At 38.2% G+C, this 20,813-nt stretch overlaps 1 long non-coding RNA gene across 3 annotated transcripts in view; it reads left to right on the top strand.

Moving 5' to 3' along the window:
* LOC114139100 (uncharacterized) overlaps window positions 1-20,111 on the top strand; it is a 31,139-nt gene extending 11,028 nt beyond the window's left edge. For 2 of the 3 annotated variants that reach the window (XR_003594383.1, XR_003594382.1), the window contains exons 3-5: window positions 7,439-7,457; window positions 10,890-11,152; window positions 18,760-20,111. This is a non-coding gene — a long non-coding RNA (uncharacterized LOC114139100). The remainder of the gene's footprint in view (window positions 1-7,438; window positions 7,458-10,889; window positions 11,153-18,759) is intronic. The other variant, XR_003594384.1, reaches the window with a different exon arrangement.
* Window positions 20,112-20,813: the final 702 nt, after the last annotated feature.

Here is a 20,813-nt window from a genome sequence, read left to right as displayed (position 1 = left end):
ACCATCTCGCGAGCACAGCCACACATATGCACTGACAGAGCCGTGGGATTGGATACCTTCCACTAGCACTCAGCTACCTTCCAAGAAGTAGGAGAGAAACAAACAGCGTGAATACATCAGGGGTTTCTTTGTTTGTTTGTTTTGTTTAGTGACAACAAAAGAAACAGATAAATATGGTAACAATCTAACAGCAACAGATTGGAAAAGTAACTAACTACTCACTTATTTTGTAAAATTGTTAGATAGCGGTATTGTTTATGAAACTTTAAACAAAATAAGGCCCTGTAGTATCCCACAAATGAGGCATAACTTACAGAAAACCAGAGATGGTAACTATACATAGCAACCTAAGCCTAAAACCTTCATATTTTCATTTTTGTTTTTAAGAATTCAACTAGTAAAGTAAATACATTCTTTAGTATGAAATACTATACAAACACATCTGGTTAAAAAAATCAATAGAAATTAGTTTAATATTTTTGTAAAACTCTTAGGATTGTGAGTATTTTTGCTTCATAACGACAGAACCAAACATTTTGTAAAGAAGAAAAAAATACAACAAAAAGTCTAAATATATGAGCTCAAGATGACATGGATTTGAATTTTACAGGATTTTCTGGTCTGCAATAATGTTGTAATCATGTACCTAACTTTTCACAACCAAAAAAAAAGTTCCCCCACAGTTTCTATGCATTCTACCTCACTCCAACTCTGAGTTAACTGGGATTCAGAAAGATGCTGTAGTGTTTTCAAATTTCAACTAAAACTCCCAAAAAATCTAACTTTCTACTTATGACAGCAAAAAATCTTCTGTATACATCCATCTTGCTACAGAGAAGACCTTTGTGGATTGAGATTTTTGCATGTATAAAAATAAAAACTGTAATATTCATTTAACTTGTACTCACTGAGTGTCAATTATCTTCCAATAATTTAATGTCAGTTCAGTTGCCTGAATTATCCAACACATAAACTTAATTTTACAAAAATCTCATCTGGTAAATTAAAGACTTAATGACAAGTGGGTTAGCAAAGTTTTAATTAGACAGGGGAAATTTCCCCTGTCTTTATGTAGCACTGCAGCTATCATCTACTGAATGTTCACACAATTAAAGTAATCATATATACATGTGCTTCTGCAGGCATTCCCACCATTTGTAATAAGTTTTACAATCCATTATTCAGTCATCAAAAACTCTTTCCAGGTTATTATCCTTATAGCTATTAGACACCTTAATCCTAAATACCATTTTGCAGATAATGTCTGCTGTTAACCTAAAATGTTTGTGTTCTTTTGAAAATATTTGCCATGAATTCAATTTGAAGGTAGGCAGGTTTCTTGGGAATGTTCTAAACTGGAAATGTAGAAGTCGTATTTTGTTATAAGAACACATCAGCATCATTAAACTCAGATTTTGTGAAATGAGGTTCTGTGATGTTATTATCAGTAATTACATACTTACCTCCAGTAGAAAAAAAGCTCAAATGATGGTGAGCTTTTTGACAAAGTAAATAAATTCTCAGAGTGGCGGAAGTCAACAAACTAATCAGTCTCATGTCATATTAATCTGCCTTTTCAGCTCATTAGACGTATTAGATGATCATTATTACACCGGGATCCTTTTCAAACAGCCACAAGACGTGGAAAGCACAGGAACATGCTATCCTTGATGCTGTTAAAGAACTGATGCAAAATACAAAGTTTACCTCCCTTTTTGACACTGCTAGAAGAGACTGGCAAATTATGGCTTATCTAGGAAGTTTTTTCAACCAGCAGTACAGCAACTTCAGCTGGTTGGGCCACCAAAACAGGACTGTAGGGGATGAACTGTTAGATTGTAGTCTGTAGTCGTTTAGCTGGACATTTGTCTCTGAGATGTTAAAAGGAGGGTTGTATTTATGGTTTAATTTAGACTTTTATTTTCTATTTTAGTGTAAGTAATGAGACTACAAGGGACAAATGGGTTAAGAATAAAAGGTTCCAAGGTTGATCTGGCTCCAAGTTTGTGTTATGATGTAGGTTGTGTTGATGGACCCAAATGCAGCAGCAGGCAGAGACGTTGAGTAGATTTTGGTGAGTTAATGAAAAACGAAGAACGAAACACAGGAAAACCAAGGAAGCCAGAGAAGAACAAAAACTATAAATCCTAGGGAAAAGAAAGGAAAGGAACTGACAGGAAAAAACAACATGTTATAACAAGAAGAACCAGCAGGAAGTGAGCAGAGAAAAGGTCTATAAGTACTGAGAGAGTGAATGCTGGAACAATGGACCTGAGCTGATTAGCTAACTGGTTACAGGTGTGAGAGCAGAAGGCAGACTGAGGAAAGAGAAAGAGAAAAAGTGGCACAGAGGGTAAGGGAGAGTCCAGATGGGGACTAGGAAGTGAATCTAACAGTAAAGCAAAACTAAACATAAACTAAGAATAACTAGACACAAGAAATAAACATAATAAACTAGAGTCACTAAGAAAGGACTGAACTAAAGAAAAACAAGAAGAAGACCAATCTAATCAAAATAAAGAGCTAACACAGAACATATATGAATCTGGAATCAAATCAAACTCCAAAACAACCTAAGATCCTAAACAGTTTGAATACTTGTATTCTTCAGTGGATGTGCTCAAAAAGTTGCCAAAGGCTTTAGTACATGTTGGAGATGTGAGAAACAAAGTCTTGCAGAGCATCACTCATAATCAAACAAATTGACGGAGCAAATGATGCAAATCTCTTATGGTTAAACAAATTCTATTTTAGAACGGCTTCTCTCCCTCCTGCTCTTTCATTTACCACACAACCTGGACCAGATCAACAAAGGTGAGGTGAGATTTGACCTACAATAGTTCATCAAAAATTAAACTCCTTATAAAACGTCCTACCATAGCTAACTATAGTTATAAACACAAAACACAGTATTGAACTATTTCAATAAAAAGAAAATAAGATCGACATAAGTGACTTTTATGCAACAAAATATAACAGCAGCAAACTGGGAGTTCACACAGACTTTGTGAATTATTTTGAGAAAGATGCTTAATTTATGTTGAATAAATAATTTTTATGATCAATCTCATGAATCTCATCCAGCTACCCAGATGAATTTGTCTGGAGAACAAAGATTTCTTAAAAGGTAAAAAACCAACCAAACAAAGTTGGTTGATTGATGTCACTCATGAATCAAGTAATTTCCTGTCCAAATTTAGAAATATATCTGCAACATTATCATTGATGTCATGCATTTGTGTGAAGATAATTCAGTTAATTGCTTTTTCTTTAATGTTTTATAAAATGCCACACTTACGGCATTTTTATGTGGTTTTTCTTGTCTCATCTCTGAATTTTCTACCATAATTAATGGAAACAGAAATCGTGCAACCGCAGTAATTGTCCTTGGTAAAAAAATTTTGACTGGTGAACAGTATGATATAAAAGAAGCATCAAGTTAGAGTTTTTGCCTCTAGGACAGGGGTGCCCGAAGTTGGCCCTCGAGGCCCGGCATCCTGCAGGTTTTAGATGCTGGTTTAACGCACCTGGATCAAATAATGGCTCGTTAGAAGGCCTAAGAAGAACATTGACATGCTGAAAAGGTTGTTGGTACCACCAGGGAGAGAACTAAAACGTGTAGGATGCCGGCCCTCGAGGACCGACTTTAGGCACCACTGATCTAGGATAAGAGTCTTCTGAGGCAGTCACAGAATAGTTTCTGTAGTCATTTTTAGTATTATGTCCAAATTATGAAATTGCATCTTCGACATGCTGAAAATACTGAAGCACATCTAATTAGACTCTCCTAGCTGGTGCAATATCCTCTTCGTTTTTGTTCACAAGATATCTGGTTCATATTCCTAGTTTATGCTATATCAGTCTATTTGCAACTGATTAATTAAATAATTAGCCATGGGGTTTGAATGATGTTATTTACCTTCTTAAGCAGGTTTAGGGTTATTAGGAGACTGAAGGTTTTATTACAAACAATCAGCCAAGATGCTGGCAGGGCCAACACTGGGACAAACCAGCATGCACTTCCCCTTAAGGGCCATTTAGAAAGGCCAGTTAATCTAACATGCCTTATTTTGTGGACTATGGCAGAAAACTGGTGTGACCGAAGGAAATTTGTGCCTGTATGGAGAGAATATGCATATCCACCCAGAAAGGCCCCACCTGAAAATAAAACCTGGAAAATTTACCAAAACCACTAATAGATTTACATAAAATCCAAAATATTAAATCCCTATTGCCTTGAACTTCAAGACAACTTTGCTAAGATTAAGAACAGTTATTAAAATAGTCATGACTTCATATAAAATATACTGGGCCTATGAAAATAATTAATTCCCTTGGATGTTTTACACCTGTCATTGCTTTTCCAAATCAGTCATGACCAACAAATTTTTGATAAAGCTTTATTTTAATTTTTTTGCTATTATTTTTTTTTTTTACAAAAATAAGATCAATCAGAAAAACACAACATAAAATAAGTGACTGCATAAATAATTACCTACCCTAGAATGACTGATCCAGTTGAACAGAGATTCAGCAAATTGGTGCTAATAGTGTCACAGTGAGTGGAACAGAAATCATCTGAGTGCAGTGGGTGTGTCTCAATTGATCGTAGTATAAAGACACCTGCGTTTGAAAGGTTCAAACAATCAGCATTGCTGGCTACTATCACAGCATAAAGACAAAGAAAACACTCCAAGCAAAACAAATCAGAGAAAAGGTTACTGAAAAGTATAAGTCAAAAAATAGATACAAAAAAAATGTCTGAGGTCCTGAATGCCCCCTGAAGATCAGTTAGGAATAGTTATCAATAACAACATGGGATGTGGAAAAAGGAATTGACCTTTGAAGGTCAATTCACCTTTTGGAAGCAACTGCCAACAAGTGCTTGTGAACACTGGCAATAAGTTTTCTTCATTGTCGAAGAATTTTGTCACACTTTTCTATGCAGAAATGTTTTTAATTAAGTCAAATTAGGTGTTTTTTGAGCAAGAAGACGTTACTGAAGTGATTTCTTGAATATACAAGTGTGGCAGTAACTAAGCCTGAGAGTGGCTGGTGAAATGAAACTCGTTCTGAAAAGTGAACTGAAAGTTTGAAAAAACGATGACACATAGGTTCATATCTCTCTCTGCTCGTAAAAACACAACAAAAAACATGCTTTTATGTTTGTTTCCTAAATCTGTTTTTGTTTGTCTCAACTGTTTTCATCAAGCTTTCAATATAAGGTGAAACAGATAATAACTGAGAGGAGACGAACATTGTCTAAAAAACATTGCTTGTCTTTTTGGTGAGAATCTTTACCATATTCTCCTGTAAAATTTAAATTTTAAGTTATTGTCAACCATTTGTAAAACATTTTATGGCATAAAAGATCTATTTTATATCTAAAAAAGATATATTTTTAGAAACATAGTAGAAAGTTCATTCAATTGATCATACAGAAAGATTCAAAGTCAATTTAAATCTGTTCATATTCCAATTTGATTTGATTATCAAACATTGCTGTCAAGCTCAGTTTGTTACTCAAACTTGTAAAAATGTCTTCCTCAGAAACAACAAAGATCGCATCAAGTCACTGACTTGCAGCATTCACAAGCATGTGGGCACAGTGGACAGTTGATTGCACTGAGTTGTTGACTTTGCAGCAATCCCTCATATACTAAGCATATATGTAGCGAAAGCTGTAAGAAAACCTCAGGTAGAAAACTCCAGCAGAACTTGGCTCAGCATACGTAGCCATCTGCCACTGGCCGAGGGTTTTAGAAGAAAGAGCTTGCACACAAGCAAAACACAGAAACACTCATCTAAGAATGTTTTCTATGCTAAAGAAAAAGTAGATAATTAATGGCAGTAGTGCCCTTTTATTGGCTTCATGTGTGGGAGACAGAAAAGCTCTGAACCAGTTTGAAAAAATAAACAGCGATCCATCTCCACAGGAGAGGAGCCCAATAACTAAAGGATCTGCCTCCCATTCCACTTTTAGAAACTGAAGGAACCGCCTGTAAACCTGCAGTCCGAGAGCAAAGTACTCTGTTGGAAACACATAGAGCTATTAGATCTCTAATATATGATGAAGCTTGATTATTAATTTTAATTTTCACCAGAACTCTTGCTGCAGCGTTCTGGATAAGCTGAAGGCATAACTAAATTTTTAGGACTTGCTGAGTGTAAGTACTCACAGTAGTCCTGCTTTGAAGTAAAAAATGCATGAACTAGTTTCTTAGTGTGACTCCTTTTGCAATACTTCATAGGTGAAATGAGGAGAACCTAGACACCTATTTAAAATGGCATTTAATTGAGGTATCCTGGTCAAGGATTTTTATTTTAATACCAGACAACCACTTAATGCTATTAAAATTAATTGAATGACTTAGATGTTTGTTTTTTTTAAAGACTAAGCTCCAAAGATGGATGTCTACTGTTTATTATATCCTGTTTTAGGATCCAAAACTCCCCAAAGAAAGAAACTAATCTCTGCTACCATGTTGTCAGAACAGGATATTGGAAAAATACTAACCATGCATATTCAGCTCCAACTTTATCCAAGCAAAAACTGAATAAGCATAATGTGTAATTAACATAACAGCCCATAAGGTCAAGCCTAATAAATATTAATAGATCTCTGTCTGTTCATTACATAAACTCGGAGGGATTTACATTTTACAATTACATTGTCAAAAAGACACTGCATTAATGCACATATTGTTAAAATGTAGTATTTCGGCCTAAAATCTTTACTTTTTTTTAAGTGTTTGTAGTTCACTTATTATCTGCTCATATTTCAATAGGAGATTATGTTGATTAGAAGAGCAACACACTTTTGGTAAAAGAAAAAAATTTTTTATGAAATCACTCATCTGGCCGTAGATAGGATAAACTTGAGGTTCTTATTTTGCTTGGATGAGAACACCATCCATTTATGTAGCTTTATTTATTTATTTATTTTTGCTGAATGTTATTGGTGCAGTTTTGTCCTTATTCTCTGAAGAGAGTAAACACGTAAATGGTGACGCTGATTTGTTTCCAGATAGGCCTGGGGTGTGTGAGCTCAACTTTTACTTTATTCTGTTTAATGGTGTGTCTTCCCCAGACAGACGGTGTGTGTGTGCATGTGCATAAATTTGTGTATAAGTTTATGATTTTGGGTTCTTTGAGAAGAGAAGTGTTCAACTGTATCCAGGGGCCTTCTCAAACCCCCCTTTACCACAGTTCCCCATTCAGAGCTTGCTTTGGATACCATCATCCTCTCTCTCATGACACACACACATCCACACACTTCCTGTCTCTCTCTTGGTTTCTCTCTGTGTTGCTCATCATGCTTCCACTTTGAAGTCACAGCTTTCTCTTTTCCCTTTTTTTGTGTCTGTGTAGCTTTGATGCGCTAACATTCTGTGAATAGCTCCTCTAATGCCTGCTTCCTTGTGCCTCACTCTTGCAGCTCTGCCTGTGTCGGAACGGTGAGTCTCTTGCCTTTGAAACGACGTCCATAAATTACAACTTGTCAAGTGTCATTTTCCTTGTTTACAGCCATTTTGTGCTCCCACTCCCCCATGTTCCTCTCTTGTGTTTCACATTTAATTGCACCAATAATGTTGGTGGTGCTCACCAAGCTCTGCACATGCAGCTCGTAGCCACTGAGGGGGTGCGGAAACTATTAAAATATTTTCCAGGCTTTACGAGTTTTATGTGAGTAATTGTGTGGATATATCCCACTGTGTTACCACCAACTAGGAGAACAGAATGAGATTGTGCTGTGGTCTGTGTTACAATGGTGAGAGGAAGTCAGAGAGAGACTGAGGGAACTGGCTAAAGGGTAAGAGGAGGTGTTAGAGAAAAAAAGAAGAGGGGGAGGAGGAAGACAGAAAGAGGGAGAGTTGAGTGTGTACAGGAAATCTGCACTAAGTGTTCCTAAAGAGCTTGTGTTTTTCCACCCCTACACAAACAGTGTAATTTATTGCATGTCTGTTGAAGTCAGCAGCCCTTTATAACCCCACAATAATTTCCCATATGTTCCATATATCACCACAGAGAGAGGGTGAAAGAGAGAGGGTGGGTGAGGAGGAAAATAAAAAGACTGAGGCAGCAAATATGTCCAAGACTTTATACACATACACACATGTTCACAGGAGACCTGGCATACCGCAGCTGGGACAGTGGCCTCCATCTTAATCAGCCTCGCTTTGCCATATAGATGTATGTATTCCCTGCACGTCTCCACACCTGTGGGTGGCCTATGAAATATTAAACACTCCTGTTCATGTTGTTTACTTTCATCATTAAGGGAGAGTCCTTGATAATAGAAAACTTCTCTCTTCTGGATATGCAGCAGGGAGTCCCTTGTAAGGGTCTGGCACAACTTCCAGTCCTCCTCCAATCCCGGTTTGTTTTTGTCAAAACCAATGATCCACTATGAAGCTGACAAGCGGAAGGATTTTCTTTCATAAAAAGTTGAGTAGGAAATACACCCTTATTGGTTACAGAGTAGCAGTTTAACCTGTGCTTCTTTTAGGCTGACATTCATTAGTGTCTCAGCATGTGTTTAACTATCCTGGTCTTAATTAAATGCAACCCTGTACATGTATTACCCTGTACATACGCTAGTGAACTGTTTCTAAATGTTTTCTTTAGGAGATCCAGTCTTGACCAATGCATAATTAATACACTTAAAGTTCAAATGTTCTGTATGTATAGAAAATATAATTCTCTATTGCAGCATTTTCCACTAATTTATTACGGGGATATAAAATACTGACAGCATTTCTTTTAGTAAAGGTAAAACAGCATGATGCTCCCACCACCATGTTTCATAGTGGAGATGTTTCATTCAGGATAGCACGGGGTGCCAGTTTCCTACCACAATAAGCAACATTTTGTATGTACTTAGCTAAAAATTAACGTTCTGGTCTTATATGACAGACATGTGTACATGTTTGCTGTGTGCCATAAAGGATTTGTGGCAAACTGCAAACATGAATTCTGATGGCTTTATTTCGACAAATCTTTACTTCTTGCCACTATAAAGGCCAAATTCATAAAGAGCATGACAAGTACTTGTTCTGTTGACAGAACATAGCCGGATCAGAGCCCACCTCTAGTTAATCCCACCATCCACTATAGCACCACTGACCTCCTGTTTATTTTGTCTATAGTTGATCCTTTTTCTCCCTTTCATTCTACATTTAAGTTTACAACTGTGGTATTTGTCAGCTTGTCCAGTGTTAAATCAATTCCTCTTGGAATTGTCCTCCTGGACAAGCGAGGGGCCCAGGCAGTCATAAAGTTCACCTATACCTCAGGCTGGCCCTGTGGCACATCTTTACTACTAAGTCGTGGATCTCTGCAGCTCCTCCAGGGTGACCATGAGTCTCTTAGCAGCTTCTCTGATGGATGATCCACTTGTTTGGTCTTTCATGTGTTTTGTATGTTTTCAGTTGCATCAGAAATTTTCACTTTTTTTAATCTAGCTCTGCTTTAAACCTTATAACAAGTTTGTTGTGTTTCTTTTTATTCATAATGCTATTTATGGTATACAGAACCGTCATGATTAAAACAGTAAGGAAATTACTGACTGATGGATTACAATGAACACCTTTTTAAGACACCTTGATGGTGCTGGATTTTATTTATGCATATTAGAGTACAAGAAAGTGAAACAAATCTATTTCACAGTTTCTATATTTTGATAAAAAACATAAGCCATGCATCCTTTTCTTATTTAACCCTCCTGTTATGTTCGTTTCTGAGGTACAGCAATAATGTTTGTGGCTCAATTTGACCCGGGGAGTGTTTAATCATGCAATAGTGTCAGAAACCAAAAAATTTCTCCAAAACATATTTGTATCTGATTATTAACTCCAATACTAACCATTTCAATCAATATTTGTGCAATGATGTTTTTTTATTTCTCACAAATTAAAGATCAATGACGACAAAAATTTTAAATTTACTCATTTGAACATAAAAAATGAAATTTAAATTTGTTTGTGTCCACTGAAAAAAACCTAGACACAAAAAACAATCATTTCCTTGAAATTGATCTTTGGTAAATTTTTTATATGACATTTTATTTATTTTTTTCAGTGGATGATCTTTATATGTAAACGTGAGACACACATACTGTTCAGGGTCAAATTGACCTGCTGATTGAAATCAAGAAAATTAGTCATGCAGAGAGTATTTATGTTTTCTTCCACTTCTGCTGAGTGTCACTCAGTGTGGGTGGAGTTTGTCCACAGGAACAGATAAGATTCCCGTCAAAAGTTGTGTGAACACCTGCTTTCTCGCAGTTTCCTAGTGAAGTAAAGAGAGTAGTGAGAAAGTGGGCTTGTGTGTGTGTGGTGTGTGGTGTTTGTGTGTGTGTGGTGAAATATGGTTCATAGCTGCAAGGAAACATATAGAATTGGAATTTTTTTTAAAATCTTTTTTTGCACTTCAACTTGACTGCAGGGTCAAATTGACCCGAACAGTATCTATATAAAAAGTAGATGCGGAGGGAGTTACAAATGTGTAAAATGAATACACTTTCAATTTATATGTAGAGTGCACCTATTAAGACAAATGGAAAAAGTTTCATTCAAAAAAAATACTTCCAACTATTTTTAAAAAATGTTTAAACTTTAAAACTGGTCAATTTGACCTGTAACATAACAGGAGGGTTAAAAAATATTGCACTTCTTTGTGCATTATTTGCTGCCTCTCCAGATGCTACACCATCCAATAAAGATAAAGAAAATACACATTTTATGACTGTATTGTAACAAAATGTGTAAAAAGTTTAAATGCTAGGATCTTATATATCTGTGATATGCACACATCTGCCATTTTTAGTTATTTGTTGCATGTGTCCAAACAGATGTAAGCTTAGTCAGCTAACGATATCTTTTCTGCAGCCTTGACATCGTATGGATGTGCCCCACGTCTCTCAGCAAAGAAAAAAGAAGAAAAAGCCAGCCCCCTGTTGGTCTGCGTGATGTAGCCAAGGACAGAGTGGGTTTCTGGAGGTGGGTGCTGCATTGTGGGGGCGTTGGGTTGAGGTGCCGGAGAGCTGATCGATCCACAGCGGCAGGTGGCCGAGCAGAAGAGGGCTCCCGAAACCTGCCCTGACTACAAAGCAAACGGCACGCAATCTGCAAACAGAAAAGCAAGTGAAGAGGTAGCGGATGCTGCGGCAATCATTGGAGAACACATGATGTGGTGTCTTCAAAATTGTTTGGGGAACAAGTGTTTTTTCCTCATTCTTGACTCCATTCAGAGCGATAAAAAATGCTGTAAGGAACAAGTCAAGAAATGTCACCCCTATTCTACAGACATTAACATGATGGCAGTTGAAAAGCAGAATAATGTTTACAGTAGCTTCCAAACAAATTCAACATACTGGATAAATGATGGTGTTTAGCTTAGCTTATGATTCAATGGGGAATAGGAATGCTTTGTTCCTTTTGCAAATGTGTAATTAACAATTTGGAAAATGTCCCTTTTCAAACAGGGGATGTGATGACACTGAGATTACAGATTCCTCTTCCTGTTTATACTGGCCAAAATACATTATCTTAAACAAGAAACACTCTATACTCATGAGATACATATTCAAGTAACAAAGGCTTTAAAGCGATTCCTTTGCATGTATCCACAAATGAATGAATCATCAAGTTATCCAGGGAGAGCTGCAACTCCCCTGCAACTGCTTATTCATAAAGAAATAGGTTAAGCCTTGATGTTTAAATCACAAGCAGGGTGTAAATCTCTTAAAATCCTCTCATGCCTGTTAAGACAAAAGGGCCTTGTTTTGGAACATGTCTTTGAGATCATAGTTTGCAATGGCAACCGATGCATCTGAATCCCTATAAGGCTCTGTGGTGAGATGGCTGCAAAGCTGACAAGATAACAGAATGGAAAAAAAGAGTTGCACAGGACTGGAGTTAGTATTTTACCTTAAACTTCATCTTTCCAAAAAGCTTAGACAGTTTTGTAAAGAAAGAAGTTAGCCAAAAATGAACGAATGATTTGTTTCTCAGTCCCTAGGGTTGGAAACTGTCTGGACTGGCTGCGCATTCAATAGAAGATCAATATGTTTGCAATGTCAACCAGACTAAACCTGGCTCCCTGCTTGCTCTATCTGAGCCACTGGCTACCTGAGATGAAATATTATTTGATGTTGCTTGATTTGCAAATGATTGAAGGTTGAATTATAGATTGAGGAGCATCTTACAGCTTACTGTGTTGACCTGTGCTGCTGTGAAAAGAGTGGGCATATTTATTCAAAGTAGAGTCTGGTCTAAATTCAACCCAATTGCTGTTCAGTTGCAACACCTTGTTATTTTAGGCCCCAGCGCTGAAGGCCAGACAGTAAAGGGGAGTTTTAGTGCCTCTCCAGAATTGAACAAACAGGGTCTCTTTGCCCTTTCAAACTGTCACACTGAGAAATTATTATTCCTTACGTGCAGGAGTAAAGACTTGATATATAAGCAGTGATGAATTCAGCATGTTACAGCTGAGGCTACCAATCTGGCTCACGACTCCTTATAAGAAAAGAAAGAAGAGAAAAATTGGATCCTGCATGAAACTCTGGCTCCTCCTGATGAAAGCTATTTCCTGAGAAATTCTTATTAATGCTCCAAAAGACAGCGAAGATGAAGGAAAGATATGATTCAGTGACTTGAAATTTTTTACTGACTGCAACTGCCGCTTAAGAGATAAGAGGGTATTCAATTTCCCTCCTCCTTAGTGCAGATTCCTGTAACAAACAAAGACTCAGAGAAAAAGAGCGAAATTGTGTAGTTGATTAGATGAAATGAGTGAAATGTCAAGGACTTCCCTTCACTGCCAGAAAGGCCTTCGAAAAACTCTTCTTTCTGAAAGAGGTCTCATGAATAGGCTGTTGCAGTCAGCCACCATGCTATGCAAACAAGTTGTCCAAGTACCACATTGTTTCAAAAGACCTTGTGACACAAAAAAAGCAGGCAATGTCTTGGACACACATGCTCATCCCAGACTCTTTCACACCCAGGCTAAACGTTTAGCCACCCCGGCTAATTAACTGCTGTGAAAGAGACGTGCATCAAAGGGAGGCGGAATTTGGAGGCTCTCTGACCAACCCTCAGGTCCAGGGGTCATTCCTTTCCAAGACAGAAGTTAGGACGTCCTGGCCCTAGACCTTTGGACGCTCACCCCTAACCCTTGCTGGAGCATATCAAAGCTCCGGCAGCAGAGGGTTGCACAGACGTCCCCCAACAATAACAGGAGGACATCAAAGACCTATTTGGAAAAAGACGTGAGAAAAAAAAATAAAAATGAGCCAATATCAAACTCCCTCTTATTCTGCAGATATTCCAAAAGATGAATATAATTAATCTCTCCAAGTTGTCATGGGTCTAAAGGGCCCTTGCTGTGCTGCAGCCTCCTCGGGGCACTTGAGGAGAATTATGTGATTAAACAGACCTGTGAATTCTGGACACAGGCGGGCAGAAGAAAGCTTCAGTTCTCTTCATAATGCCCCTAATGAAGTGGCTGGTGGCTCCGTCATCCCTGGCTGGGCCTTGTGCAGCCTGTTCACAATCTGTCTAATGACAGAGCGGGGGCTGCAGAGCGCACCAGTGCTTCCCAATGAGCCACAAAGGGAGATCACAGGCTCCATTGTGGTTAGGCACAGGAGCTTAGCGCTCATCAGACCCAATAAACCTGTCTCTAGTCAGGGTGGGACACACCCCTCTGCCGCTGGCCAAGAGCCCCACACAGCACACTCCTTCAGTTGTCAGTCGTGATGTCTGTCATTATGACATCAGGGTGTCATGGCCTCATCATCCACCGAAACACAACTCGCACACGTTCTGACTTCTGTTTACATTTCCATGTTGATTTTGGAATAACAGGCCTATTTTTCTTCCTTTGGCCACTGCCATTGTTTGTACTGTAGTCGAGATAATGTATGGGTATGTATCTGCAAGCACTGGGTGTTTACTTGCCTGCCCTTTTGCCTCCATTTTAAATGGGGGGCCACTCCTCTTGGCCTGTTCTGCCTCCTGGTGCTCCTGCCAAACGTATGCAAATAAGCATGTCCACAATGGCGCTCACAGCTGCATGCAGTCAGCCAAAGACAGAGGACAAGGCGGCCATCTCTTTCATCCGTAACCCCTGATCCTCTCTCAGTGACGCGTCATGTTCCCCCCCAATGCTGTTCCCCGCCAAAGAATCATGTCGCCTCTCCACATACACAGATGAGCCTTTGGCCGGGTTCTTAGTTGCACTGGACAAAGTGTCCAGAATCTGCTCATATATTCTGCCCAAACTTCAACGCAGGGAGTTACTCCTGGTCCTTAGTTGGGTAAAAGCAAACAGAAAAATTTGGTTAAAAGCTAATTTTGTTTCTTTGTTTTAATATTCTTCATGGGCTTTTGTTCATAGTCATTATTTGTGTTAAAATTACTGTGCAGGGCGGATGAGGGCATAAAGAGGGAGGGAGAGGGGAGGAGGACTATCCAGAAAGAGTGGGGGTAAAAGAGCCTGATTGCTTTAATCTCAGTGCTCACGGCGCACCCCTTCTTTCTTTTTCTTTTTTATAAAACTCTTTGGCTGTGTGATTCAGTCCCAGGCCCCAATGTTCTGAGCCCCTCCATTGTTCTCACATGAAAATCAATTCCCTTGAAGACCCTCCTTAATCCCGTTTTTGGCGTCAACAATGGCCACTTGTGCATGGCCCTGATAGACTAAGAGCCGGGATGATGCGGCTGTCTGCTCTGATTCCAGCCCATTCAGGTAATGGCGGCCTGCGTCACTTTGTAGTGCCAAGCGCAGAACTCGATAGGAAGACGTTTGCGATCATAATTTCCTGCAGTGAAGAGGCCCAGGCACCCAACACCACCACGAGACTTTTAATTAGGGCAGACAACCACAGAGATTAGAGATCAGACTGTAACAATGACTGTCCCTTTGAACGGGCATCGGCCTCTGTCCCCACTGAGGCCATATGGAGGATTTAAAGCTGTGATCATGCTAATAACAATCACCTCAGCAACAGCAATCAGCAGTAGTTCCTACACCAAATGTTCTAAAGGTCTGCAACCCTCCTACACTGCATGGTGATGTGGCACTCGATGTCACACGTCTATTTTTGAAACAGGGATCAGAAACTGAGCACCTCAGTACTTAAAGGAAGGTAGAATATTTGCAGTTCCTTCAAAAATGCAATGCAAATGATAAAGGTTGAAGGGATTAGCTCAGATTAGCTAAAAAACATAATGTTGATCAGAAATAATTACAGGATTTAATTGTGTAAATGAGTAAAAACATTAAAAATCAAATCTGACAGGACAGTCAGTAAATAAGTCAGTAAATTTGCAGGTCAGGGAGAAAAAATTGGATTTTACTTCTCTGTAATTAAATTTTTTTTTCAGATACCGTTAAGCATCCTGAAATTCCATCTGTACATTTTTGATGTGCTGTGAAAGGTGGGACAGGTAGAATTTGTTCACGAATATGGATAATGTGGATTAATATATAATTAATAGCTAATGGATTCAAAGAGCTCAGATGAACAGTAGAGTGCATGTTCACATCAAGTTTATTACTTGACTAGAGACTTTATGAAAAGTACACCGTGATTTTATAAAAGTAAAATGTGCATATAAATATATTTATATGAAGCATTGAAAGAAGCTGAAAGTAGGGCAAAGTTAGTAAGCCTTCTACATTATTTTTGATGAAGCTAAATATTTAAAAATGTATGCTTTTGTCATTTATGTATGAAACTTTTGGACCCGCATTCTTACACATGAACAAAGTGTGTCTGGAAAAGAGATTAGGGATTAGAATATGCAGGCATATAAACCTTGATCCTTTAATAAAAGAGACTCTGTAATCATAGCTGGACCTTCACCTTTCAAAGGTTGATGAAATAGAATCCTGAATGGACACTAACATATTTAGCAACTCAACTCCACTGTAAACTTCACTGCTACAGACACAGAACAAAGATAAAAATATAATTTAATTTGAAATTCAGCTGATATTTTCTATAGTTTGAAACTGTTGTGAGCACATTAGTTGCACATAAGTACTTTTAATGGTGGAGAAAATTGTCAGGTTTGAGAAAAGGGTTTAATGGATTGGTGAATTATTAATAATCACTAACAGAGTGTAATTACATTGCATAGATTTCAAGATGCTCATTCCTCTCTGTAGATGAAAAAGGGCATGTCAAGGTGTGGAGAAGTGGTTTTCCACAAGTTCTGATATTTATCAACCTTATTTATTAAATTCATACATCAAAACAAGGTGGAATGTTTGATTACTGGACTCAAGATACAAGCTTTGATGCCGGCTTTCTTTAACTCTCTAAAGAGCAATGGCGAGCGCAGCAGAGATCAACATCACAACAATCTGACTTAATTACAGTCAGTGCTATATCTAAAAATCTCGATGAGGCATACAAAGGTCTAGATTTCATTACTCGTTCTTCCCTTTACCTTTTCTGTGTTTGGCAAAAAAAGGAACAAAGCAGGAACCCTACTGATTGAGAACCAGCAGAACAGTGAAACAACAGGACACAACTGATCGCTCATGCATGGCTGGGATTAGGATAAAAGTAGAAAGAGCACAGAGAAGAAAGCACACAACAAACGGAACAGAGAACTGACAAACTTTTTTTTCTTCGTTTTCTTTTGTGGTGAAAAGGATGGAATGAAAGGTCTGGTCATACGAAAAGATAGAGAGCGATTACAAAACAGAGGCGGTCCTTTTCAGTCGCTGTACGCCCCCACTTGCTCTGTTTTAACCAGCTACATGAAAGATAAGACTCAACTCTCTGGTGACCAACATGACACAAACTCACCACCAATGAATTGTTTATGAAGATATTAGCATTCATTCATTCTTTCAGTTATTATTTGTTTAAAGGCAGGCCCACGGTGTGCCAGCCAATTTTAATGTGAATTTGTAAGAGCACAGAAATGGAACACTGTGATTCCCATTGACCAACTGGCTTGTGAAAGTTGTTCATTACACACCAACTAACAAGACAGCAGCCTTTTCAGCCCCTGCCTCCGCTAAGTGGAGATCATCCAACAATACTCTCAGTGCCTCCCCTGCCTTTGGACTTGGTTCAAATTGTGTTCTATTCCTTATTTATCTCCCTCAACAAAAAAGGAGGGGAAGGCAAGTGATTAGAATTCCTGTCTTTGACTTCTCCCCATTTAAGGGGGCAATTGTGAATGTGGGGAGGTGATGGCTACGCCTCCATTTCGGCCGGCTCGTTTTAAGTGGTGCACCACTAGTCTTCTCTTACTTTGGACCCAGGGTGAGAGGGGGAAATGGTTAACTTGTAGAGGGGTGAATGAGGTCACAGGGTGGGTTTAAAATGAAGTACAAGATCTTTCAGATGCTGAGGCGACAAAAGTGAGGACCTAACACAGCTAAGTAACTTTTAAGCATTTGGACTGCAACAGGTATTGCACATGGTGTGAACAAAATTTCCAGAATCCTTTAAAAAGACTAAAGTCATTTGAAAACGGAGTTAATTTAAGTATTTTGTAAGTAATGGCTCAGACATCACACAAAAACTTACTTACCATCTTATCTATTAAAACTGATCAAAAATGTGAACATTGCATAAATATTGGAATTCTGAGTCATTCACACAACTGACTTAAATAGCCATTACTAGTAAAAAATGCATTTTGCTGATGGATGTCTGGGAAAATCGTCAGGAATGCAAAACAGTCACATTTTTATGATCCAAATAAATTAATATAATGTCCACAAAATGCAAATTTACATGCATTACTTGATAGCTTAGATTAGCTTGTTAATAAAAGCACATTTCTGTATTCATGTAAATCCCTTTCATTTTACATTTAGTGTATTCAATAAAATTCAATTTGTATATTCAGTTAACAGACTAGTGATATTTTTTTTCTTTTTGGAATTTATTTGGATTGTATTGATGCATATCCTTATTTATTAAGTGAAAATACAAAGTGAAGCACAAATACACTTATTTGTGCTTCAGCAACAAATAAGTCTTTTTCTTTATTGTTCTGTGATAGAAGAGTAGAATACTGTATACTGTTAGAGAACTGAAATGGACTGAAGGTAAATTGATCTAAATCTGTGTCTATGGGGGCACTTTCTTGGAATTAAATAATATAATTTGAATATAAGCTAGACTGAATTGTCTTTTCTATAACTGCATATGAGTTCCACCTGTTTGTCTTGTAAAGTACATTGAGATGCAAAGTCTAGAACTCCCCAAATATTTTTAGCTGTGATCAGTAATTGTCTTGACTAATCACTAGCTAAGCCAGTACGATAAATCTTGATGTATCTCTATAATACAGCAAGATTTATTCAGCTACAATTACAAATGTGCACAAATTGCACCAATATGCAGACTGGTAGGCAATTTGGGGTTCAGTGTGCTACGTAGAACACACTAACTACATATAGTTGGTAAAAAAGCTGGACTCATATCTGTGATTTTTTTCAATTGAAAGGGAATTGGAAGATGACTACAGTCCCCACTAAACCAGAGTCACCTCCAAAGTAACCATTGTTTTGGTATGTTTTTTGAAAGACAAAAAAAAACAAAAAAACATTTTGAATCGCTTTTATTATAAATTGTCACATTTAACTTTTGGAAATTGTAAAAGGGGCAAAAAAATGACCAATCTTTTTAGAGAGACTTCATATTTTTGTGTTTATTGAATCATGCACAATTAAACTGTCACATCTTATTGAGAAATTCCACCTTTTCTTTCATTTCTGCAGAGGGCTGTCTGATAACAGAGGACACGCATTTGAAGAAACAACAACCATCAGAGCGGACGTGCACGAACTCTCAACACTCAGTCAACAACAGCACAGACGGTGCATGTCATTCATATGGTTGCTTAAGTGTTTCTTTCTCTTTGAGGAAGTTCCACCCATTATCCTGAAATATAAATCACACATGTCATTAAAGTGGCTTTTTTTCTGAAAACAATAGTGTCTGTTTTCAAATACAGAAGACAGTGGGAGGCTTTCTGTGCCACCCCCGACTCTCTTGCATCTTGTCGATGGCTTCACTAATCGCCATGACTGACTGACCTTTAGGCCGGTCCCCTTCTGGGATTTACACCTTTCACTGGCTCGACCTTTGCCACCCAACCCTCCTACAGACACTCTCGTCACGTGAGCTCAGCATCAGCGCTGGACAAGACCTGCTGCTGGCCAATGTGTAGGCTGCTGCTGCCTCAGCAAGTCAAAACCTCTCTAGGAGGTAGGATTCAGCCAGTGCTTCATTAACCCACCCCCCAACCTCAACCAACTCATCTACCCCCCACCTGCATCATGAAAGTTTCCCCTATGGCCTGGAGCAAGGTAGACTTGCTTAAAGCTCAGCCTAATGACGTGTGCCATGGTGGAGGAGACCAAATGCCACCACCACATATGGGGATGATTACAGGAAGTGGTGCAGAATTGTAGGGGGACCTCAAGATTTTGAGGGGTGGGTGTTGGGGACTCAATTGTGGCACTGCGGCTGTGAATTCCCAGAGGCCTTTGTGTGGGGAAACTCAGCAAAAGCTTCATCCTGCCCAGGTCACGCAAATTTAGGAAAAAATGCACAGCTTATGGGGGTAGCGTTCTCTTTATTCCTTAATTAAACACCCATGATGCATTGCCTTTGCAGATTTAATGAAAAACAAACAAAATACTAGGCTGTGGTTTCCCTTAAATGCCAAACAAATAGATGCACTCGAAGTCAAGTCAGCTGTCTTGTTCTGCTAAAGTCAAAATAACTTTCTTGTTCTTTAAAACAGTGGATAAAGTAAATTAAGCTTGTCCTTCGTATAGAGGTTATTTGTCTCTGAGTCTGCATGTGCACTGGAGCATGAAAGCAGAAAGAAACAATTTATTGAACATTTTTTGTAGATACTTTGTTTTTCTCTGCTGATCTGCTGTATGAATCTCATCCTAACCAGAGACTTTTCTTTAGCAGTCAGTCTGGTCCAGAAGCACTGATTTTACTTTCTCATTAAGAGTGAAATCAGCACAAGGATTGCTTACTTTTTATACTTCAAGTTTTTCAAGCATCACCTTACTGTGACATCATAAAAAGTGTATTAAACCTTTTCAGTTTTTGTGTGTGTGTGTTTTAAATGATTATTTGTTTGCTATTGTATTTTTTTTTTCATGTAAAATTTCCTAGATCTAAGTTGTGAAAATTAACAGAATATTAACCCGTAGGTAAGAATTCCAGCTGGAACAGTTGGACTCTTTCTTACTAACCCAGACATCAAAATCCAATATGGCCACCAGTCATGCAAAACTCAACAAACAACATTTTTTAATCTGACAATACTAACAATACTTTATTGATCACCAGGGTGGAAATTTCTTCTGCGTCAATTATGAAAGCATTAAAAAAAATGAAATACAAAAATAATAAGAAACCAACATATGAATAAAATTTATATTTCACGAGTGTATTATGCAGAAATAATACATAGAATTGAGGTCAAACAGGTAGGCAGGAGTTGTGGAGTCCAGTTGCCACAAGTAGAAAACACTTCCTGTGACACTTTGTACTATACTTTGGTGTAATTAGTTTTCTACTACATGTACTCCTGTGTTTGACCAATGTATTGTGGAGTGGGTGGGAGACATTACCCAAAATTGCCTGCAGCTTTGACAGCTCCTCTGTCGACTCTGCCATTAGAGAGTCAAACTCCACTCTCACCACATCACTGACCTTACGGATTAGTTTGTCGAGGTTTGTAAAAAGGAAACAAGTCATTACTTACCTATTTTAAATATTTGCAGGACAGGAAGGACAATTTTCT

This window comes from Xiphophorus couchianus, chromosome 23 (genome assembly GCF_001444195.1).
Source record: "Xiphophorus couchianus chromosome 23, X_couchianus-1.0, whole genome shotgun sequence".
Classification (NCBI taxonomy): Eukaryota; Metazoa; Chordata; class Actinopteri; order Cyprinodontiformes; family Poeciliidae; genus Xiphophorus; species Xiphophorus couchianus.
Note: the sequence above shows the minus strand (reverse complement) of the source record. Positions and strands in the feature narration are given on the sequence as shown.